The following is a 24,218-nucleotide window of genomic DNA, read 5'->3' as shown; positions in this document are numbered from 1 at the left end:
GAAGACGAGATGAGAAAAGATGAGACGATGAGATAAGAAGATAAGATGGGATAGTGAGATGAGATGATGAGAGGGGAAAATGATATAATGAGACAATGAAACTAGACGGTGGGATGAGACATGGATATGAGATGGGAAGATGAGACAGGACCAAGAGATGACAAGAGATGATGAGATTGGATGATGAGAGGAAAGGAGGAGATGAAGTGAGATGATGAGGCATGATGAGATGATGAGATGATGACATGCGATCATGAGAATAGACAATGAGATGAGAAGATGACATGAGCTGATGAGACGGAATGACGAGAAGGTGATGAGACAGGATGACAAGATGGGATGATGAGAGAGGATGATGAGATGAGACAGGACAATGAGACAGAATGACGATATGAGATGTGACGATTAGACACGTCTAGATGGACAATGAGATGAGATGATGGGATGGGACAATGAGATGAGATGACGAGATGCGATGTTGAAATGACTAGACAATAAGACAAGACAGTGGGATGATTCATGGAGATGAGACCGGAAGACGAGACGGAACCACGAGATGGGACGTGATGGTTAGATGAGATGATGAGAGGAGACGATGAGATGAATCAAGATGATGAGATGACATGAGATGACGAGATGATGAAATGAGATGACAACACAATATGACGAGTTGAGATGATGACATGAGATGATGAGATGGTATGATGAAATGATGAGACAATGTGAGAAGATGGTGTGACGAGACATGGAGACAATATGGGAAGATGAGATGCGAAGATGAGATGAGATGAGATGACAAGATGGGAGGATGAGAGAAGAAAATGAGAAGAAGCGAGATGATGAGATGATGAGAGGAGACGACGAGATTGATCGATGACATGAGATGATGATATGGGATGATGAGACGGATGATGAGATGGGAAGAGGAAAAGGGATGATGAGATGGGATGACAAGACAAGAGGGTGTAATGAGACAGAAAGACAAGATGAGATGAGACAACGAGATGTGACAAGATGAGATGATAAGATGAGATGGTGAAACCTGGTGATGAGATGAGATGAAGAGATAGGACCATGATATGACCAGACACTGAGAAAAGGAGAGTGGTGGAGACATGGAGACGAGATGCAAAAACGAGATAGAATGACAGGATGAGAAGAGATGACAAGATGGGATGATGAGAGGAGGTGACGAGATGAAGCGAGATGATGAGACAAGATGAGATGATGAGATGATGAAATGAGATGACAAGATGAGACAATGACATGAGATGATGAGATGGGATGACCAGACCAACAATGAGAAAGGAAAACCAGATGGATAATGAGATGGGATAGCAAGACAAGCCGGGAAATGAGACAGAATGGCAAGATGAGATGAGAAGATGAGACGAGACAAGATGAGAGGAAAACATGAAAAGATGAGATGGGACAATGAGATGACATGACCAGGTGGGACCATGAAATGACGAGGCAATGAGACAAGGCTGTGGGATGAGACAAGTAGATCAGACAGGAAAATGGGATGGGATGATGAGATGAGGTGAGCTGACGAGATTGAATCATCAGAGAAGATGATGAGATGAAGTGAGAGGAAGATATGTGAGATGACAAGACGATGAGATGAGATGATGAGATGAGATGACAAGATGAGATGATGACATGAGATGTTGGGACGGGATGACGAAACTGATGATGAGATAGGATGACAAATGGGATGATGAGACGGGATGATGAGATGAGATGATGAGACGAGGCGATGAAATGATGAGAAAATGAGACAAGATGGTGGATGAGACATGGAGATAAGGCAAAAAGTCTAGACGGGATGATGAGATGAGATGAGATGGCGAGATGGGAAGATGAGAGGAGATGACGAGATGAAGCAAGATGATGAGATGAGATGAGATGACAAGACCATGAGATGAGATGATGAGACGAGATGAAAAGATGAGATGATGACATGAGATGGTGAGATGGGATGATGATACAAGATGGGACAATGAAACAGAATGATGAGATGAGATGAGATGATGAGACGAGACAAGATGATATGATGAGATGAGAATGTGAGATGGGATGAGACATAAGACAAGATGGGATGATGAGATGGGATGATGAGAGGAGATGATGAGAGGAAATGAGATGATAAGACGAGAGAGATGAGATGATGAGATGAGATGACTGAAACTGTACGATGATTTGAGACGATGAGATGGGGAAAAGAAATGAGATAATGAGACAAGACAGTGGGAAGAGCTATTGAGAGGAGATTGGAAGATAAGATGGAAGGGTGAGATGAGAAGTGATGAGATGGGATGATGAGAGGAGAAGACATGATGAAGCTAGACGATGTGATGTGATTAGATGATGAAATGATGAGAGGAGTTGATGAGACGAGATGACGAGATGAGACGACCAAATGAGATGATGAGATCGGATGATGAGATGGGTGATGAGATGGGATGATGAGATGAGATGGGATAATGATGCATAATTAACAGGAGAGATGAGACGATGAGATGAGACAAGATGAGATGATGAGATGAGACAATAAGATGGAGTGATGAGATGACGAGATGGGATGATGAAATGATGAGACAATGAGACAAGATGGTGAGATTAGACAAGGAGATGAAACGGGAAGATGAGATGGGACATGAGATGAGACAAGACAATGAGATGGGGTGATGAGAGGAGATGATGTGATTAGACGATGACTAGAGAAGACGAAATGGGATGATGAGATGGACAAAGAGACAGGATGATGAGATGGGATGATGTGATGGGATAATGAGATGAGATGGGATAATGAGACAGAATGACGAGATGAGATGAGATGACGAGATGAGACAAGATGAGACAATGAGATGAGATGATGAGATGGGATGATGTGGTAAGATGGCGAATGGGATGACAAAATGATGAGATAATGAAACAAGACGTTGGGATGAGTCATGGAGATGAGACGGGATGATGAGATGAGACGAGAGGATGAGATGGGTTGATGAGAGGAGACGATGACATGAGATGTTGAAACAGAATGATGACACAGACAATGAGATGGGAGACAAAATGGGATGATGAAACGGGATGATGGGATGAGACAGGACAATGAGACATAATGATGAGATGAGATAAGATGATGAGACGAAACAAGATGAGATGACGATGGGATGGGACGATGAGATGAGATGACACAAAGGGATGATGAAATGATGAGAAAATGAGTCAGGACGGTGGGATGAGACATGAAGATGAAATGGGAAGATGAGAAGGGATGACAAGATGGGGTTATGAGAGGAGACAATGAGATGAAGCGAGATGATGAGATGATATGAGATGACGAAATGATGCGCTGAGATGACAAGATGAGATGACGAGATGAATCGATTACATGAGATGATGAGATAGGATGACAAGACAGATGATGAAACGAGATGACAAGATGGGATAATGAGATAGGATGATGACTAGAGATGAGACAATGAGATAAAAAGATGTGATGAGATGATATGACTAGAGAAGACAAGCTGAGATGATGAGATGAGATGATGAGATGATGAGATGGTGAGATGAGATCAGAGGACAGATGAGAGGATGAAATGACGAGACACTGAGACAAGACAGTGGGATGACACATGGAGATGAAATGGGAAGAAGAGATGGGTCAATGAGCTAAGAAGAGACATTGAGATGCGATGATGACAAGAGATGATAAGATGAATCAAGATGATGAGACAAGATGACATGACGAGATGAAGAAATGTGATGATGGGATGAGATGACGAGATGAGACGATGAGATGAGCTGATTAGACAGGATGACGAGATGGATGCTGAGATGGGATGACAAGATGGGATGATGAAATGGGATGACTTGATGTGACGGGACAACAAGACAGAATGATGAGATGAGATGGGATGTTGATATCAGTCAAGATGTGATGATGAGATGAGATGATGGGAAGGGACGATGAGATGAGATGATGATATGTGACAATGAAATGATGAGACAATGAGACAACATGGCAGGATGAGACATGGAGATAAGATGGGAAGATGAGACATGATGATGAGATGAGATAAGACGATGTGATGGGATGATGAGAGGAGACGAGTTGAATTGAGACGATGTGATGGGAAGATGAGAGGAGACAAGAAGAAGCAAGATAATGAGAGGAGATGAGATGATGAGACGATGAGATGAGATGAGAAGACTGATGTGACAATGAAATGATGAGACAATGAGACAAGATGGTGGGATGAGTCTTGGAGAGGAGACAGGAAGATGAGATGGGATCATGTGATGAGACAGGACAAGGAGATGGGATGATGAGATAAGATGACGAGATGCAGCAAGATGATGAGACAAGATGAGAATGATGAGACAATGAGATCAGTTGACAAGACTGGACTACAAGGTGAGACGATGACATGAGATGATCAGATGGGATGTAGAGATGGATGATGAGACAGGATGACGAGATGAGATGGCACAATGAGACAGAATGACGAGATGAGATGAGATGATGACATTAGACAAGATGAGATGATGAGATGTGACAATGAGATAGGATGATGAGAGGAGATGAAGAGATGGGATGACGAGATGAGTCGAGATGATGAGATGGTATGATGAGAGGAGATGACGAGACAAGACAACAAGATGAAAGGATGACATAAAATGATAAGACATGATGATGAGGCAGATGATGAGATGGGATGGGGGGATGGGATGATGAGTTGGGATGATGAGACGAGATGAGTCAATGAGACAGAATGACGAGATGAGATGAGACGACAAGATGAGACAAGATGAGCCGATGAGATGAGTCGATGGGACAATAAGATGAGATGATGAGATAAGACAACAAGATGAGATGATTACATGAGATGATGTGATGGAATGACAAGACGTACAATGAGACAGGATGATGAGATGGGATGATGAGACAGGATGACGAGATGAAACGGGACAATGAGACAGAATTAGGAGATGAAAGGAGAAGACGGGATGAGATGAGACAATGAAATGAGACATGAGATGGGACAATGAGTTGAGATGATGAGATGGGATGATGAAATGAGACAATGAGACAAGATGGGGGAGACATTGAGAAGAGAAAGGCAGATGAGATGGGACAACGAGATGAAACGAGACAATGGGATGAGATGATGAGAGGAGATGATAAAATGGAGCGAGGCGATGAGACAAGATGAGATGACAAGAAAATGAGAGGAGATCATGAGATGAGACTTTGAGATGCAGTAACAACGTGAGATGATGAGACAGGATAGAGAGATGGACAATGAGACAGGATGATGAGACAGGATGATGAGATGGGATGAGATGATGAGATAAGACAAGATGCGAGGATGAGATGAGACGATGAGATGGGATGATGAGATGAGATGATGAGATGGAATAATGAAATGACAAGACATGAGACAAGACAGTAGGATGAGGCACGGAGAGAAGACGGGAAGATGAGACAGGATGACAAGATGAGAGGAGATGGCGAGGTTGGATGATGAGAGGAGATGACCGGAGATGAAGAAAGATGATGAGATGATATGAGATCACAAGAGGAGGGGATGAGATGATGAGATGAGACAATGAGATGAGATGACGAGACAAGACAAAAAGATAAGATGACGACATGAGATGAGATGATGAGACGGGATTTTGAGAAAAAATGGGACAAGACAGAAAGATGAGTTGAGTTGAGACGATGAGATGAGAAAAGATGAAACAATGATATAACTCAAAAGAGGGGATGATGAGATGAAATGATGACATGCGATAATGAACTGATGTGACCATGAGAAAAGACAGTGGGATGAGACATGTATATGAGATGGGAAGATGAGATGGGATGACGAGATGAGAAGAGACAATGAGATGTAATGATGAGAGGAGATGACAAGATGAAGCAAAACGATGAGTAGGGATAATGAGATGAGATGATGAGACATGATGATGAGATGAGACTACGAGATGAGGTGACAATGTGAAATGCTGAGATGTGATGACGAGATGGACAATGAGAAAGGATGACGAGATGGGATGATGAGAAAGGATGATGAAACAACATGGGACAATGAGACAATGATGAGATGAGATGAGACAATGAGACAAAAGAAGATGAGATGATGTGATGAGATGATGAGAAGGGACGATGAGATAAGATGATGAGATGGGATGATGAAATCATGAGAAAATGAGACAAGATGGTAAGTAGAGGCATGGAGACGAGACGGAAAGACGAGATGGGATGATGAGAGGAGACGACAAGATGAGGCAAGATGATGAAAGGAGAAGAGATGACGAGACAATGAGATAAGATGACGAGGTGAGATGTAGAGGTGATACAATGTCATAAAATGATGAGACTGGATGATGAGAAGAAATGGGACAATGAGACAGAAAGACGAGATGAGATGAGACGATGAGATGAGACAAGATGAGATGATGAGATGACAGAAAGAGAGGGGATGATGAGATGAGATGACAAGGTACGATGATGAAATGACAAGACAATGAGACAAGACAGTGGTTTGAGACATGGAGACAAGATGGGAAGCCGAGACGGAATGAGGAGGTGAGACGAGACGATGAGATGGGATGATGAGAGAAGATGATGAGAAAAGCGAGATGATGAGTGAGATGATATGGTGAGGCGATGAGATGAGATGAGATGAGATGACAGGATGAGACAATGACATGAAATGATGAGTTGGGATGACGAGACGGAAGATGAGACAGGATGACGAGATGGGATGATGAGATGGGATGATGAGACATGACAGGACAATGAGACAGAATGACGAGTTGAGATAAGATGACTAGATGAGACAAGATGAGATGATGAGATGAGATGATGAGATGGGACGATGAGATGAGATGATGAGATGGGACAATGAAAAACATGGGGGGATGGGTAATGGAGCTGAGAGAGCCAAATGAGATGGGACGACGAGATGGGATGATGAGAGGAGATGACGAGATGAAGCAAGACGATGAGACAAGATGAGATAATGAGACAATGAGATGAGATGACGAGATGAGACAATGAGATGAGACGAAGACATGAGATGATGAGATGTGAAGACTAGATGGACGATGAGACAGGGTGACTAGATGGGATGATGAGATGGGATGATGAGACAAGATGAGACCATGAAACAGAATGATATGATGAGATGAGACATTGAGATGAAACTAGTTGAGAAGATGAGATGAGACAATGAGATGGGACAATGAGATGAGATGACAAGATGGGACAATGAAATGATAAGACAATGACACAAGGCAGTAGGATGGGTCATGGAGATGAGATGTGAAGACGAGATGGTATGTAGAGATGAGACCTGATGCTGAGATGTGATGATGAGAGGAGACGAAGAGATGAAGCAAGATGATGAGTTGCAATGAGATGGAGAGATGATGAGATGAGATGACAAGATGAGACAAGGAGATGAGATGACAACATGAGATCATGAGACGGGATGACAAGAGAGATGATGAGATGGGATGAAGAGATGAGATGGAAGGACGAGACAGAAGGTCGAGATGAGATGAGATGACGAGACGAGATGACAAGATGAGATGAAAACATGAGATGAGATGGGATGATGAGACAGATGATGAGATGGGATGAAGAGATAAGATGGGATGACGAGAGAGAAGGTGGAGATGAGATGAGATGACAAGACGAGAGAAGATGAGCTGATGAGTTGAGAGGATGAGACGACGAGCAGATGAGATTATGACATGGGAAGAAGAAATGACGAGACAATGATAAAAGATGGTTGGATGACACATGGAAACAAGACAGGAAGATGAGAAGGGATGACAAGATGAGAAGAGAGGATGAGATGGGATCATGAGAGGAGACGATGAGATGAGGTGAGATGATGAGAAGGGATGATGGGACAATGAAATGAGATGACAAGATGAGACGACAAGATGAGATGATGACATGAGATGAAGAAACAGGATGATGAGACAGATGATGAGACTGGGTGACGGGATGGGATGACGAGACAAGAAGGGACAATGAGACAAAATGACAAGATGAGATGAGACAACGAGATGAGACAAGATGAGATGAGGAGAAGAGAGGAAGAAATGGGACGATGAGATGAGATGAGAGGTTGGGACAATGAAATGATGAGACAATGAGACAAGATGGGGGATGAAACATTGAGACAAGTATTGCAGACAAGATGTGACGATGAGATGAGATGAGATGACGAGATGGGATGATGAGAGTAGATGACCAGATGAAGTGAGATTATGAGACGAGATGAGATGACAAGAAGATGAGATGAGATGATGAGATGAGACAATGAGATGAGCCAACAACATGAGATGATTTAACGGGATGCCGAGAAGGACGATGAAACTGGATGATGTGATGGGACAATGAGATGAGATGATACAACGAGATGGGATGATGAGAGGGGCCATCGAGATGAAGTGACACGATGAGATGAGATGATAAGATCATGAGAGAATATGATGAGACGAGACTAAGAGATGGCATGATGAGACAGGATAATGAGGTAGACAATGAGACAGGATGCCGGGATGGGATGATGATACAATGAGATGAGATGATGAGATGAGACAATGACATGAGATGATGAAACGGGATGACGAGATGCTGATGAGACTGGATGACAAGCTGGGATGATGAGACGGGATGATGAGATGAGAAGGGACAACCAGACAGAATGATGAGATGAGATGAGACAACAAGACGAGACAAGATTAGGTAAGGAGATGAGCTGATGAGATGGGATGATGAGGTGAGATGACAAGATGGGACAAGGAAATGATGAGACAATTTGACAAGATGGTGGGATGAGACATGGAGACTAGATAGGAAGATGAGATGGGATGACGAGATGAGATGAGACAATGAGATGGGATGATGAGACAAGACAACAAGATGAAGCGAGACAATGAGATGAGATGATGAGATGATGAGACAAGACTATCAGATGAGGTGAAGACATGAGATGATGAGACAGGATGATGAGATCTATGATGAGATGGAATGATGAGATAGGAGGATGAAACGGGATGACGAGAAGGAATGGGACAAAAAGATGGAATGATGAAATGAGATCAGATGATGAGATGAATCAAGATGAGACGATCAGATGACACAAAGAAAGGGGATGATGAGACGAGATGATGAGATGGGATGATAAAATGATGAGACAATGAGAAAGATGATGGGATGAGACATGGAGATGAGATGGGAAGATGGGATGGGACAAAGAGATGAGATGAGATGACGAGATGTGATGATGGGAGGAAACAATGAGTTCAAGTGAGATGATGAGACAAGATGAGAAGGCAAGACGATGAGATGAGATGAAGAGATGAGATGACAAGGTGAGATAACATGTGATGATGAGATAGGATGAAGAGACAGACGATGAGACAGCATGACGAGATGGGATGATAAGATGGGGTGACGAGATGGGACAGGACAATGAGATAGAATGAGAGGACGAGGTGAAACGACAAGACGAGACATGATGAGATGATGAGGTGAGACGATGAGAAGGAACGATGAGATGAGATGATGAAACAAGAAGACAAAATGAGACACTGATATGAGATGATGAGACAGGATGACAAGATTGAGGATGAGATGGGATGATGAGAATAGACGGGACCTAAAGACACAATGACTAGATTGGATGGGACGACGAAATGAGACAAGATGAGAGGATGAGATGAGATGATGTGACAGGATGATGAGATGAGATGACAAAATGGGATGATGAAATGACGAGACAATGAGTCAAGTCAGTGGAATGAGTCATGGAGAAGACGGGAAGACAAGGCGGGTAGATGAGATGAAAAGAGATGATGAGATGGAATGATGAGAGGTGACAACGAGATGAAGCGAGTCAATGAGCTGAGATGATATGATGAGATGAAGAGATGAGATGAGAAGACGAGATGATGACATGAGATGATGACATGAGATGATGAGATGGGATTGGCGCCCGAACAGGGACCCTCTTCAACCAGCCCCCGGCAGACCCCTGGAGACCCTCCTAGGACCTCTCCGAACCAAGGTAAGCCCCCAGACTCTCTCGCAAAATAAACGCCGTCCTAGGATTCATTCTTATTCACGCAGAGTAGTCCTCCTAAATTCAAAATGGGTTCATCTCTTTCTAACAGCCAGGTCCCCCAAGTGAGAGCGCTGGCCGCTCTGCTAAATACCCATAGGTGTAAGGTTTCAGCCCGGCAGCTGCAAGTTTATGGGGACCTCCTGCTGCCGTTTAACCCCTGGCTGCTAATGAGCCCGCTTTGGACTCCAGCTACCTACAATCAACTCATTGCCAGGGTCACAGACGAAGTGGAGCATGAAGGCAAGCGTTTTCCTCTGGGGCTTCTCCCCACACTCATCACCATCCGCTCTTGCCTTCAAGGCTTCTTGCCCCCCACTGATGGCCGGCCGAAACCAACTAAAAGCATCACTACAGCAGCCGCTGCAGAGACGCAGTCCGGCTCTAAGTCGGAGCCCAACTCCGACGCTGAGTCCCTCCTCGAACAGCTTGAGGAATGCCTCGAAAGGCACCCGCCCCTACAGGATTATGGCAGAGAGCCTCAGGGAGGAAAAACTAACTCCACCCTTCCGCCTTCTTCCCCATCATCCAAACCGGAAAAGGGCCATAGCCTTTATCCCGCCCTCCCGGAGGAAGTGGAGGCGGGACGTCCTGTCCCCTCCTCCCTACCCTCCGGTCCTCCCCCGGCTGCCTATCATCCTTCCCTTAGCAACACCAACCCCTTCTTCCCGAAAGCACAGCCGCAGTTTTACGCACCCCTGCCACCACCTTACACAGGGCCGTGCACAAAACTATCGCCATCTCGTTCACCCCGGCCGCCCTGTTACAATCCCACAGGCGGCAACCCCCCCTCGGGTCCAGGGCAGCTCTAGCCCTCGGTCTGGCCGCTGCCGCCGACACAGGCAGCACTCTTCCCCATTGATCTCACCCCATCCCCGCAATGCCCATTCCCGTGAGTTCCCCACAGTGAGGAAGATATAAAACAACTGCGCAAAGCAGGCAAAGAGGATGGGCTTACCGGTCCCTACGCTACCCAGCAACAATTGCTCCAAAGGATTGGAGCCTCTTCAAAAGAATCCTACTTGTCATAATTTTCCTGTGCATCATCGTGTTTTAACCTGCTCATTTTCTTCCTCTAGGTGCTAACCTGCTTATTATTTTCAGTAAAAATGTTTTTCTATCACACCCCTCCGGAATTTTCACCTGGCGACTCCTCCCTGTAACACTTCTAATTTTCTCCACAGCCACTTCTGCAAAACCTCCTGAAAGCGAAGTATAGGCCGCAATCCAATATCCCCCAGCATTACTGTTCCTCACCCCCGATTCCCCCACATTCCCACAACCTTTTGTTAATAATTGCTTACTAGATCTCCCGTGTGATCCCAATGTCCTCCCCACTAGTGTGTCTCTCAACCTATCATCATTCCCCAATTTCTCCCCCCTCCTGAAGCCCTAACGATTAACCTTACCTTTTTACAGAATTCGTCAATGCAAGCCATCCCCGAAGTCTCCCAGCCAAACAACAAACTACTAAACCTCATATTAGCTAATCTTTCAGGGCAAGCAGAAAACGGGCTCCCGTGTTCTCCTCAATAGCCTAATTGCATCCACCTTATCTACTCCTGAACCATAAGCGCCGGTATACTCCGCGAGAACAAGTCAAAAGCTCTCCTTTTCACAGAACCTTAGCCAACTAGAGAAACTGCACCTGGATATAACCGAACTCGCCCGCACCCGCCGGTGAGGCCCCCAGTTCCCCTCTCCTCACCTGGCAGCTTTACACCCTCAACTTCCTTTACAGAAATCCCGTGGCTTCCATGTCATTCTCCCCCTCGAACTCACAACTCCTCCAAATATAACTTCTTCGTTCCCTATAACCCCCCCTTTTCTTAATGGTACCAGCAGTTTCACCCACCTCTCTCTCTGTGGAAACCTCAGCTGCCTAGACCTACGCCCCTTCCTCGGAGCAACCGAATCCCAATGACGCCTGGTCACTTTCAACAGCACCCAGCAGCCCCCAACTGAGGGTAACAGGGTTACCGGTCCGGACTACTATGCGTTTAATGTTTTAGGTGGTGAAAACCTCACTTCCACGGTCTTTTTAAGTCCTCCATTCTATTTCTTTACCTGCTCAAACTATAGTCACCCTAACACATGTCACCTACTTAACTACCTTGATACCTCTTTCTCAGTAGTTTTCATAATACTTCAACCTAGACTCCTGTAGATCCCGCTCAATGCAACCACGTGGGTCGCTCCTGCACTGCCCATGGACAGCTCCGTCACTCAGCTCAGCCCACACGCGAAGCGAGACTTCAGAATCACCGCCGCCATCTCTGCAGCCATCATCGCCTCTGTAGCAGCAGCCATCACCGCAGCCGTCACCCTCACCCAAACATCTACCACCGCTGAAGTGCCGTGCAGACCGGACTCAACACCCTTACTCCCCAAGCCATATCTGCCCTGCGGCAATAAATAGACTTACTAGCTTTATATGTCAAAGCACTGTATGAAGCAGCCGCCTCTACTTGTGATGGACGTTACCCCTTCTCCCGCCTCTGTATCACACCTGTCCTTGTCAATACCTCCCGGCCCCGTCTCACCCTGCGTGAGTGGACATTCTCTGCCTATAATAAATCCCTCTGGAACTAGGCGTACGACCTACTAACGCAACTTCTAAACATAAAAAGCTTGTCTGTACCCAAACTCTCTAGCTCTATCCTTACAGACCTCCTCCACAAGTTTCCTCCTTCTGCCAACCCTCTAATCTCATCTTCTACAGCATTATGCTAATAATCCTCATCTGCATCTTCTTCCTATTCTAGTGCCTTTTCTCAAAAATACCTCACCATAAACAACAAACTCAACTCCTAGCCCTAGATATTCTTAAGCTCCTAAATCCCTTTGCCGGTACAAATAACCATCGGCAGGTGCAAGTTTGGCTGGCTAAGTCAACTCACCCTCAGGACTGACCACCCTGAGGTCTCAGTGCAGTTCCCGAGACTGGTCCTCTCATGGAGCCTGCACCACGCTGCTGCCGCTCTGGCCATGCCTACCGTGTGCCTCTGCCACTTCCATACTCCCTCCATTCCCCTACGGGGGCTGCACGTAGTCAGAGTACGTGCATCTGGGGCCGGCTGGCTACCAGATGGGCACCACTGGGTGCGACACAAAGTGATCGCAGGAGACGGGCCGTGCAAACAGGCCTCCTCTGTCTCTTCTGGGGCACATGAGATTTGCATAAGGGTCGGCTCAGCACATACCCTTCCCCTGGAACTCTGAGCCCCATGCACAAGGGGAATCTCATCCCTACCCCTCCCAGCAAAGGTTAATGCCCACCACCTGTCATGCAGGTGAGCCTTTGAAAGAAAAAGGAGAGGAATTGTGGCATATTTCTCTAGGATTGGAGCCTAGTCATACTTAAAAATTGTTAATCCTTTCTACCTTCTCTCCCTGCCTCTCATGTCTGTAGCCTAACTCACTGTTCTCCCTTCCCCCTCTCATCGTAAACCTCCCATCTCAGTAGCTTATCTCAAAACCACAAGCCTTCCTGTTATTCTGTCCTTGCCTCTAGCTATCTTCTGCCGCCCTTGCCTAGCAACTACCTTTTAGCTTGTGTAATTGGCTCTCCAAACCCCCTACCCTCTCCCCTACTCCTCCCCCTGTGCAACTGTATATAACCTGAGCTCCCTGAAGCCTCGGGGTCTTTTGTGCACTTGAGCCCCCTCAGTACTTATAGCTTATACCATGTAAAAATAAAGAAGCTTTGTGCTGATTAATTGGACTTTGGCTCAAGTCCTTCAGTCCCCTAGCTGAGATGGCTAGGTTCCGCTTACCTCAGGTTTACACCCAGCGAGCTCGCCCCTCTCACCCAGGGTTCTGGCCGCGAAGCAGCCCGGCTGAAGCTATCCCGGCATGGGATGACGAGACAGATGATGAGACGGGATGATGAGAAGAGACTGGAATATGAGACAGAATGATGAGATGAGATGAGACAATGAGACAAAACAAGATGAGATGATGAGATGAGACAATGAGAAGGGACAATGAGATGAGATGATGAGATAGGAAGATGAAATGATGAGACAATGAACAAGATGGTGGGATTAGAAATGGAGACGAGATGGGAAGATGAGAAGGAACAAAGAGATGAGATGAGACAAAGAGATGGGATGATGAGAGGAGATCATGAGATGAAGCAAGATGATGAGATGAGATGCGGTGATGAGATGATGAGATGATGAGATTAGATGAGGAGACAAGATGATGATAAGGGATGATGACCAGGGATGATGAGATGGGATGACAAGATGAATAATGAGATGGAATGACGAGATGGGATGATGAGACAGGATGACGAGACGAGATGGGACAATGAGATAGAATGATGAGATGAGATGAAACAACGAGACAGACAAGTTGAGAGGATGAGATGAGATGATGAGAGAGGATGATGAGATATGATGATGAGATGGGATGATGAAATGGTGAAAAAAATGCGACAAGATTTTGGGATGAGACATGGAGAAGAGATGGAAAGATGAGATGGCATGTCGAGATGAGACGAGATGCTGAGATGGGATGATGAGTTGAGATGACGAGATAAAGCGAGATGATAAGATGAGATGAAATGACAAGATGAGGAAATGAGATGATAAGATGGGACAACAAGTTGAGACAATGACATGAGATGATGGGACGGGATGATGAGACGGACCATGAGATGGGATGACAAGATGGGATGATGAGACGTGGGGAAGAGATGAGATTTGACAAAGAGACGGAATGATGAGAAGAGATGAGATGATGACAAGAGAAAAGAGATGATGAGATCAGTCAATGAGATGGGACAAGGAGAAGAGATGACGAGATGAGACGACGGAATCATGAGACAATGAGACAACATGGTGCGATGAGACATGGAGATGAAATGGGATGATGAGATGAGACGAAACGATGAGATGAAACCAGCTGATGAGACGAGATGAGATGATGAGATGATAAAATGAGATGACAAGACAAGATGACGACATGGGATGATGGGAAAGGATGATGAGAAAGACAGTGAGACGGGATGATGAGATGGGATGATGAGACAGGATGATGAGACAAGATGGGAGGAGCAAGAATGCTGAGATGAGATTAGACGATGAGACAAGACAAGATGAGAGGATGAGAGGAGATAATGAGAACAGATGAGATGACAAAATGGGACAATGAAATGAAGAGACAATGAGACAAGACAGTGGGATGAGACATACAGATGAGAGGGGATGTTGGTATGGGATGATGAGATGAGATGAGATGACGAGATGGGATGAAGAGACAGGATGACGAGATGAGACAGGACAATGGACAGAATGACAAGATGAGACAAAATGATGAGATGAGATAAGATTAGATGATGAGATGGGATGATAAACGGGACAATGAGATGAGGTGATGAGATGGGATGATGAAATGAGACAATGAGACAAGACGGTGGGATGCGACATGCAGACGAGACAGGAAGGCACAATGGGATGACGAAGAGATGAGAAAATGAGATGCAATGATGAGAGGAGATGACGAGATGAAGCAAGATGATGAGATGACATGAGATGACAATAAGATGAGATGAGATGATGCAACGAGATGATGAGATGAGATGATGCAACGAGATGATGAGATGAGATGATGACATGAGGTGATCAGACAGGGTGACAAGATGGACAATGAGAGGGGATAACAACATGACATGGGATGATGAGATGGGATGATGAAATGTTTCATCATACCAGATGAAAAGATGAGATGAGATGAAGAGATGAAATGACGAGATGAGATGATGGGTTGGGACTATGAACTGAGACTGGATAATGAGATGGGATGATGTGATGAGACTGGACAACAAGAAGGAATGATGAGATGGGATGTCGAGATGTGATGGAATAACAATATGAAATGACAAGAAGAGATAGCAAGATTATGAGACAGGATGATGAGATGAGATGAGATAGCAAGATGAAATGATGGGAGGATGAGATGACAAGACTAGATGATGAGCTGAGATGAGAGGACAAGATGAAATGACAAGATGATGAGATGAAATGATGGGATCAGACAATGAAACTGGATGATCTGACAAGACAGGAGGATGAGATGGGACAACTAGATGAGGTGAGAAAATGAGATGGGATGAGATGAGTCGATGAGATGGGGTGACAAAATGGGATGATGAGAAGAATGAGGAGACGGGATGATGAGATGAGATGGGTCGATGAGATGGGACAAAGAGATGGAACGATGAGATGGGACAATGAGATTATGAGACAGGATGACAAGATGGGACAACGGGACAGTGAGATGAGATGAGGAGATGAGATGAGGAGATGAGCCAAGATGACGAGACAAGGAGATGAGATGAGAAAAAAAAGATGGGAAGATGACAAGGAACGAGATGAGGAGTTGGAACAATGTGATGGGATGATGAGATGAGATAGGACCATGAGACAAGATGAGATGTGATGAGAGATGAAATGATAACCTGAGATGATGAGACAGGATGAGGAGACATACAATGAGATGGGACAATGAGATGGGATGATCAGAAGGGATGATGCAATGAGATGGTAAAATGAGACAGAATGACGAGATGAGATGAGATGATGAGATGAGACAGGATGAGATGTTGTGATGAGATGATGAGACAGGATGATGAAATTAAATGAGATGACAAGATGGGATGACAAAACACAATGATGAAAAGATGAGACCCTGAGAGAGATGACAAGAGGAGATGATGAGACAGATTGTGGGATGAGACATATAGACAAGATGGGATGACAAGAGGGGATGAGGAGTTGACATGAGACAATGAGATTGAAAGAAGAGAGGAGAGGACGAGATGAAGTGAGATGATGAGACGAGATGAGATGATGAGACAATGAGATGATGAGATGACTAATGAGATGAGACGATGACATGAGATGATGAGATGGGATGACAAAATGGACGATGAGATGGGATGATGAGATGGGATGGGACAATGAGAAAGAATGATGAGATGAGATGAGATGGGATGATGAAATCATGAAACAATGAGACAAGATGGTGGGATGAGACATGGAGATGTAATGGGAAGATGAGACAGGCAATGAGATGAAACAAGATGAAGAGATATGATGATGAAATGATGAGACAATGTGACAAGATGGTGGGATTAGACATGGAGATGTGTTGGGAAGATGAGATGGAATAATGAGATGAGATGAGATGACTGGATGGGATGATAAGGGGAGACGATGTGATGAAGCAAGAGGATGAGACGAGATGAGAGGACAAGACAATGAAATGAAATGACAGACGAGACTATGATATGAGTTGATGACATGACATGATGAGACAGAGGACGAGACAGACTATGAGATGGGATGATGAGATGGGATGATGGGATGGAATAACGAGATAACACAGGACAACAAGACAGAATGATGAGATGAGATGAGATGATGAGACAAGAGAAGATGAGATGATGAGAGGAAATGATGAAACAGGACAATGAGATGAGATGACGAGATGGGAATTTGTAATGATGAGACAATGAGATAAGACAGTGGGATGAGACATGGAGATGAGACTGGAAAATGAGATGGGATGATGGGATAAGACGAGATGACGAGATGGGATGATGAGAGGACATGAAGAGATGAAGTGAAATGATGAGACGAGATGAGATGATGAGAAAATGAGATGAGATGATAAGACGAAACTACAAGTTGAGATGATGACATGAGATGATGAGACAGAATGACGAGATGGATGATGAGACTGGGTTGACGAGATGGGATGACCAGAAGGGATGATGAAATGATGAGACAATGAGACATGATGGTGTGATGAGACATGGAGCAGAGAGGAGAAGACAAGATGGGATGATGAGATGAGAAGAGACATGATGAGATGATGAGAGTGGACAATGAGATAAGGTGAGATGATGAGACAAGATGGATTATGCGAAGATGAGATGAGATGACAAGATGAGTTGAAGAGATGAGATGATTAGATGGAATGATGAGATGTACGATGAGAAAGGACGACAAGATGGGGTGATGAAATGGGATGATGAGACGATCCGGGACAATGAGAAAAAATGATGAGATGAGATGCGACGATGAGACAAAACAAAATGAGACACTTATATGAGATAATGAGATGGGAGGATGAGATTAGCTTAAGAGACGAGATCATGAATCATCTTCCTGTCTTCTCTCCATGTCTCATCCCACCATATGGTCTCATTGTCTCATCATTTCATTGTCCCATCTCATCATTTCATCTCATCATCCTGTCTCACCTTCTCATCTAATCATCTCATATTGTCTCACCTCATAGTCTCATCTCATCGTCTCATCTTGTCTCATCTCATTGTCTCATCTCATCTCTTCATTCTCTCTCATTTTACTGCCTCATCTCATCATCCTGTCTCATTATCACATCTCATCATCCCATCTCATCATCTCATGTTGTCGTCTCATCTCGTCATCTCATCTCATTGTCTCGACATCCCTTTTCATCTCATTGTCTCACTTCATTCCTTCACCTCCTCTCATCATCCCATCTCAGTGTCTCCTCTCATCCCATCATCCCTTCTCTTCTTTCCATCTCGTCCCATGTCTCATCATGATATCATTTCATCATCCCATCTCATCATCTCATCTCTTCCTGCCATCTCATCATCTCATCTCATCATCTCATCTTGTCTCATCATCTCATCTCATCTCTTCATTCTGGCTCGTTTTCCCATTTGTCTCATCATCTTGTCTCGGCATCTCATCTCATCATCCTGTCTCATCATCTGATGTCATCATTCATTTTGTAGTCTCATCTCGTCATCTCATCTCATTGTCTCATCATCTCATCTCATCCCATCGTCTCGCTTCATCTCATCTTTCCCTCTCAACATCCCATCTCGTCATCTCATCTCATTTTGTCATCCTGTCTCATCTTCCCATCTCATCTCCATGTCCCAACCCACTGTCTTGTCTCATTGTCTCATCGTTTCCTTGTCCCATCTCATCATCTTATCTCATCATCCCTTCTCATCATCTCATCTCATCGTCTCATCTTTTCTCATCTTGTCATCCCATCTCATCTTTCCATCACATCTCCATGTCTCAACCAACCATCTTGTCTCATTCTCTTGTCATTTCATATTCCCATCTCATCCTCCCCTCTCATTGTCTCATCTCATCATCTCATCTTGTCTTGCCTCGTCTCATCTCATCTCCTCATTCTCTCTCGTTGTCCCGACTCATCTCATCATCCTGTCTCATCTTCCCATCTCATCATCCTGTCTCATTGTGCACCTTGTCGTCCGGTCTCATCATCTCATGTCATCGTCTCACCTCTTCCTTTTGTCTCATCATCTCATCTCATCGTCCCATCATTTGATCTTGTCTTATCATCTTGCTTCATCTCATCATCTCCGCTCATCATTCCATCTCGTGGTCTCATCTCATCTCTTCAGCCCATCTCATTTTAGCATCTCATCTCCCTGTCTTATTCCACCATCTTGTCTCATTGTCTCATCATTTCATCATCCCATCTCCTCGACTCATCATTCCTACTCATCATCTCATATTATCATCTCATCTTGTCTCAACTCAACATCTCATCTCATCTCATCATTCTGTCTTGTTGTCACATCTTGTCTCGTCATCCCATCTCATCATTCCATCATGTCTTCCAATCTCATCGTCCATCTGTTCATCTTGTCTCATCCTCTCATGTTGTCTTCTCATCTCATCGTCTTGTCTCATCATCTCATCTCATTAGCTCATAATTTCATCATGTACCATCATCTCACTTCCTCTCATCATCTCCTCTCATCATCACATCTCATCGTCTTGTCTCCCCTCATCATCCCATCTCATCGTCTCATCTCACCTCATAGCCCCGTCTTTTCTTTCTGTCTCATCTCCATGTACCATCCCACCATCTTGGCTCATTGTCTAATCATTTCATTGCCTCGTCTCATCATCTCATCTCATCATCTGGTCATCTCATCTCATCTCATCATCCCATTTCATCTTGTCATTGACTCTCTTCATCCCATCTCAACATCTTGTCTCATCTTCTCATCCCATCTTGTATTCCTGTCTCATCTCCATGTCTCCTCCCACCATCTTGTCTCATCATTTCATTGTCCCATCTCGTCATCTCATCTCATCATCCCTTCCCATCATCTCATCTCATCATCTCATCTCATCTCATCATTGTGTCTCTTTGTCCCATCTCATCTTGTCATCACATCTCATCATCCCAACACGTCATCCTGTCTCATCGTCTGTCTCTTCATCCCGTCTCATCATTTCATGTCATTTTCTCATCTCATTGTCTCCTCTAGTCATCTCATCTCATCACCTTGTCATCTCATCTCGTCGTCTCCTCTCATCATCACAACTTGTGTTCTCATTTCATCTCGTCGTTCCATCTTGTCTTCCCGTCTGGACTCCATGTCTCATCCACTGTCTTGCCTCATTGTCATGTCAGTTCATTGTCCCATCTCATTGTCTCATCACATCATCTCATCTCATTGTCTCATCTTGTCTCATGTCATTGTCTCATCTCATCTGGTCATTCTATCTCATTGTCTCATCTCGCCTCATCAACATGTCTCTTCATCCCATCTTGTCCTCCTGTCTCATCATCTCATCATCTCATCTCATCACATTGTCTCGCTTCATCTTTTCTTCTCATCTCATCCTCTCATCTCTTCATCTCGTCTCATCTCGTCATCCCATCTCATCTTCCCATCTCGTCTCCATGTCTCATCTAACCATCTTGTTTCGTGTCTCCCCATTTCATTGTCCCATTTTGTCATCTCATCACATCATCCCGTTTCATCAACTCATCTCATCGTCCAATCTTTTCTCATCTCATTGTCTCATTTCATCTCGTCATTCTGTCTCAGTGTCCCATCTTGTCTCGTCATCCCATTGCATAATCCCATCTTGATATGCCGTCTCATCATCTGTCTCATCATTCCGTCTCATCATCTCATGTCGTCATCTCATCTCATCACCTTTTCACGTAATCTCATCTCATCATCTCTTGTTCTCATCTGGTCTCATTTTGCTTCATCTCAACGTCTCCTCTCAACATTCCATCCCATCATCTCATCTCATTTCATCATCCCAACTCATTTTCCCATTTCGTCTCCATGTCTCATCCCACTGTCTTGTCTCGTTGTCTAGTCATTTCATCATACCATCTCGTCATCTCCTCTCATTGTCTCATCTCATCATCTCATCTCATGATCTCATCTTTTCTTGTCACATCATCTCATCTCATCTCGCCATTATGTCTCCTTTTCCCATCTCATCTCATCATCCTGTCCCATCATCCCATCTAATCATCCTGTCTCATCATCCATTTCATCATCCCCTCTCATCATCTCATGTTGTCATCTCATCATGTCGTTCATCTCATCATCTCATCTCAATGTCTTATCATCTCATCCCCTCTCATCGTCTTACTTCATCTCGTTATCTCTTCTCATCATCCCATGTCATCGTCCCACTTCACGTCATCATCTCCTCTCATCATCCCATCATCTCATCCCATCATCTCATCTCATCATCTCATCTCACGTCATTGTCTCACTTCACCTCGTGATCTCCTTTCATCATACCATCTCTTAGTGTCGTCTCATCTCATCATCCTGTCTCATCTTCCAGATTCATCTCCATGTCTCATTCTACCATCTTTTCTCATTGTCTCATGATTTCATTGCCCCATCTCATCATCTCATCTCATCGTCCTGCTCATCATCTCATCTCATTGTCTCATCTTGTCTCATCTCGTGGTCTCATCTCATCTTGTCATTCTCTCTCATCCCATCCTGTCCCGTCATCCCGTTTCATCATCCCATCTTGTCATCCCATCTCATCATCTCATGTCATCATCTCATCTCATTGTCTTGTCTCATCACCTCATCACATTGTCTCTTCATCTCATCTTGTCTCATCGTCTCACTTCACCTTGTACCTTATTTCATCATGCCATCTCATCGTCTTGTCTCATCTCCTCACCCTGTCTCGTCTTCCCATCTTGTCTCCATGTTTCATCCCAACATGTTTTCTCATTGTTTCATCATTTCATCATCCTGTCTCTTCATCTCATCTCATCGTCCCATCTCATTGTCTCATCTCATTGTCTCCTTTGTCTCCTCTTGTCATCTCATCTCATCTCATCATTCTGTCTCATTGTCTGATCTCATCTCGTCATCCCATCTCATCATCCCATCTCGTCAACCCATTTCATTGTCTGTCTCATCATCCCTTCTCATCTCATGTGATCGTCTCAACTCATCTTCATGTCTCATCATCTCATCACATCGTCCCATCATCTCATGTGGTCTAATCGTCTCACTTCATCTCATCTCCTCTCATCATCACACATCATCATCCCACTTTATGTCATCTCCCCTCCCCATCGAATCTTATCCTCACATCTCATCTCTTTGTCCCGTCTCATCTACCCAACTCGTCTCCATGTTTCATTCCACCATCTTGTCTCATTGTCTTGTCATTTTATCATCCAATCTAGACATCTCATCTCATTGTCCAGTCTCCTGGTCTCATCTCATCTTCTCATTTGTCTCCTCTCATCCTCTCATCTCATCTGGTCACCCTGTCATGTTGTCCCATCTCGTCTCATAATACTGTCTCATTATTCCATCTTGTCATCTCATCTCATCATCCGTCTTGCATCGTGACTCGTCAGCTCATCTTGTTGTCTTGTCTAGTCATCTCATCTCTTTGTCCCATCTCATCATCTCCTCTCATCATCTCATCTTTTCTCATCTCATCATCTCATCCCATCTCCTAATTCTGTCTCATTGTCCAGTCTCATCTCATCATCCCCTCTCATCATCCCATCTCTTCATCCTGTCTCATCGTCCGTCCCTTCTTCCCATGTCATCATCTCATGTTGTTATCTCATCTCGTTGTCTCATCTCGTGATCTCATCTCATCATCTCGTCATCTCATCTCATTTCATTGTCTCGCTTCATCTCATTGTCTCCTCTCATCATCCCATCTCGTCATCTCTTCTCATCTCGTCATCCTTTCTCATCTTCCCGTCTCATCTCCATGTCTCATCCCACCCTCTTGTCTCATTTTCTCATCATCTCATCGTCCCATCTCCTCATCTCATCTCATCGTCCCAGCACATCCTCTAATTTCATCGTCTCATCTTGTCTCATCTTGTCATCTCATCTCATCTCATCATTATGGGTGGTTGTCTCATCTGGTCTCGTCATCCCATCTCATTATCCCATCTTGTCATCCTGTCTCATCATCCATCTCATAATCCGTCTCATCATCTTATGTTGTAGTCTCATCTTGTAGTCTCAACTCGTCATCTCATCTCATCGTCTCGTCATCTCATCATGTCTCATCGTCTTGCTTCATCTCGTCATTCCCTCTCATCAGCCCATCTCGTCATATCCTCTCATCTCGTCATCCCCTCTCATCTTCCCATCTCATCACCATGTCTCATCCCACCATCTTGTCTTACTGTCTTGTCATTTCATTGTCCCATCTCATCATCTCATCTCATCATCCCATCTCATCATCTCATCCCATCGTCTCATCATGTCTTCTCTTGTTGTCTCATCTCATCTCATCATTCTTTCTCATCTTGTTTCTTCTTGTCATCCAGTCTCATCATCCCAACTCATCTTCCCATCTCATTGTCCATCTCATCATCTCATCTCATCATCTCATGTTGTCATCTCATCTCGTTGTCTCCTCTCATCATATCATCTCATTGTCTCATCTCATCTCATCTCATCAGCTTGCATCACCATGTCGTCTCCTCCCATCATCCCATCACGTCATCTCATCTCATCTCGTCATCCCATCTCATCTTCCCGTCTCATCTTCATGTCTCATCCCACCATCTTGTCTCATTATCTTGTCATTTCATCATCCCATCTCATCATCTTATCTCATCATCCCGTCAAACCATCTCATCTCATCATCTCATCTTGTCTTTTTTCATCATCTCATCTCATCTCCTCACACTCTCTCATTTTCCCATCTCATCTCATCATCCCATCTCATCATCCAA

Source organism: Tamandua tetradactyla, chromosome Y (assembly GCF_023851605.1).
Source record: "Tamandua tetradactyla isolate mTamTet1 chromosome Y, mTamTet1.pri, whole genome shotgun sequence".
Lineage (NCBI taxonomy): Eukaryota > Metazoa > Chordata > Mammalia > Pilosa > Myrmecophagidae > Tamandua > Tamandua tetradactyla.
The sequence above is the reverse complement of the archived record's forward strand: the minus strand, read 5'-3'. Positions refer to the sequence as shown.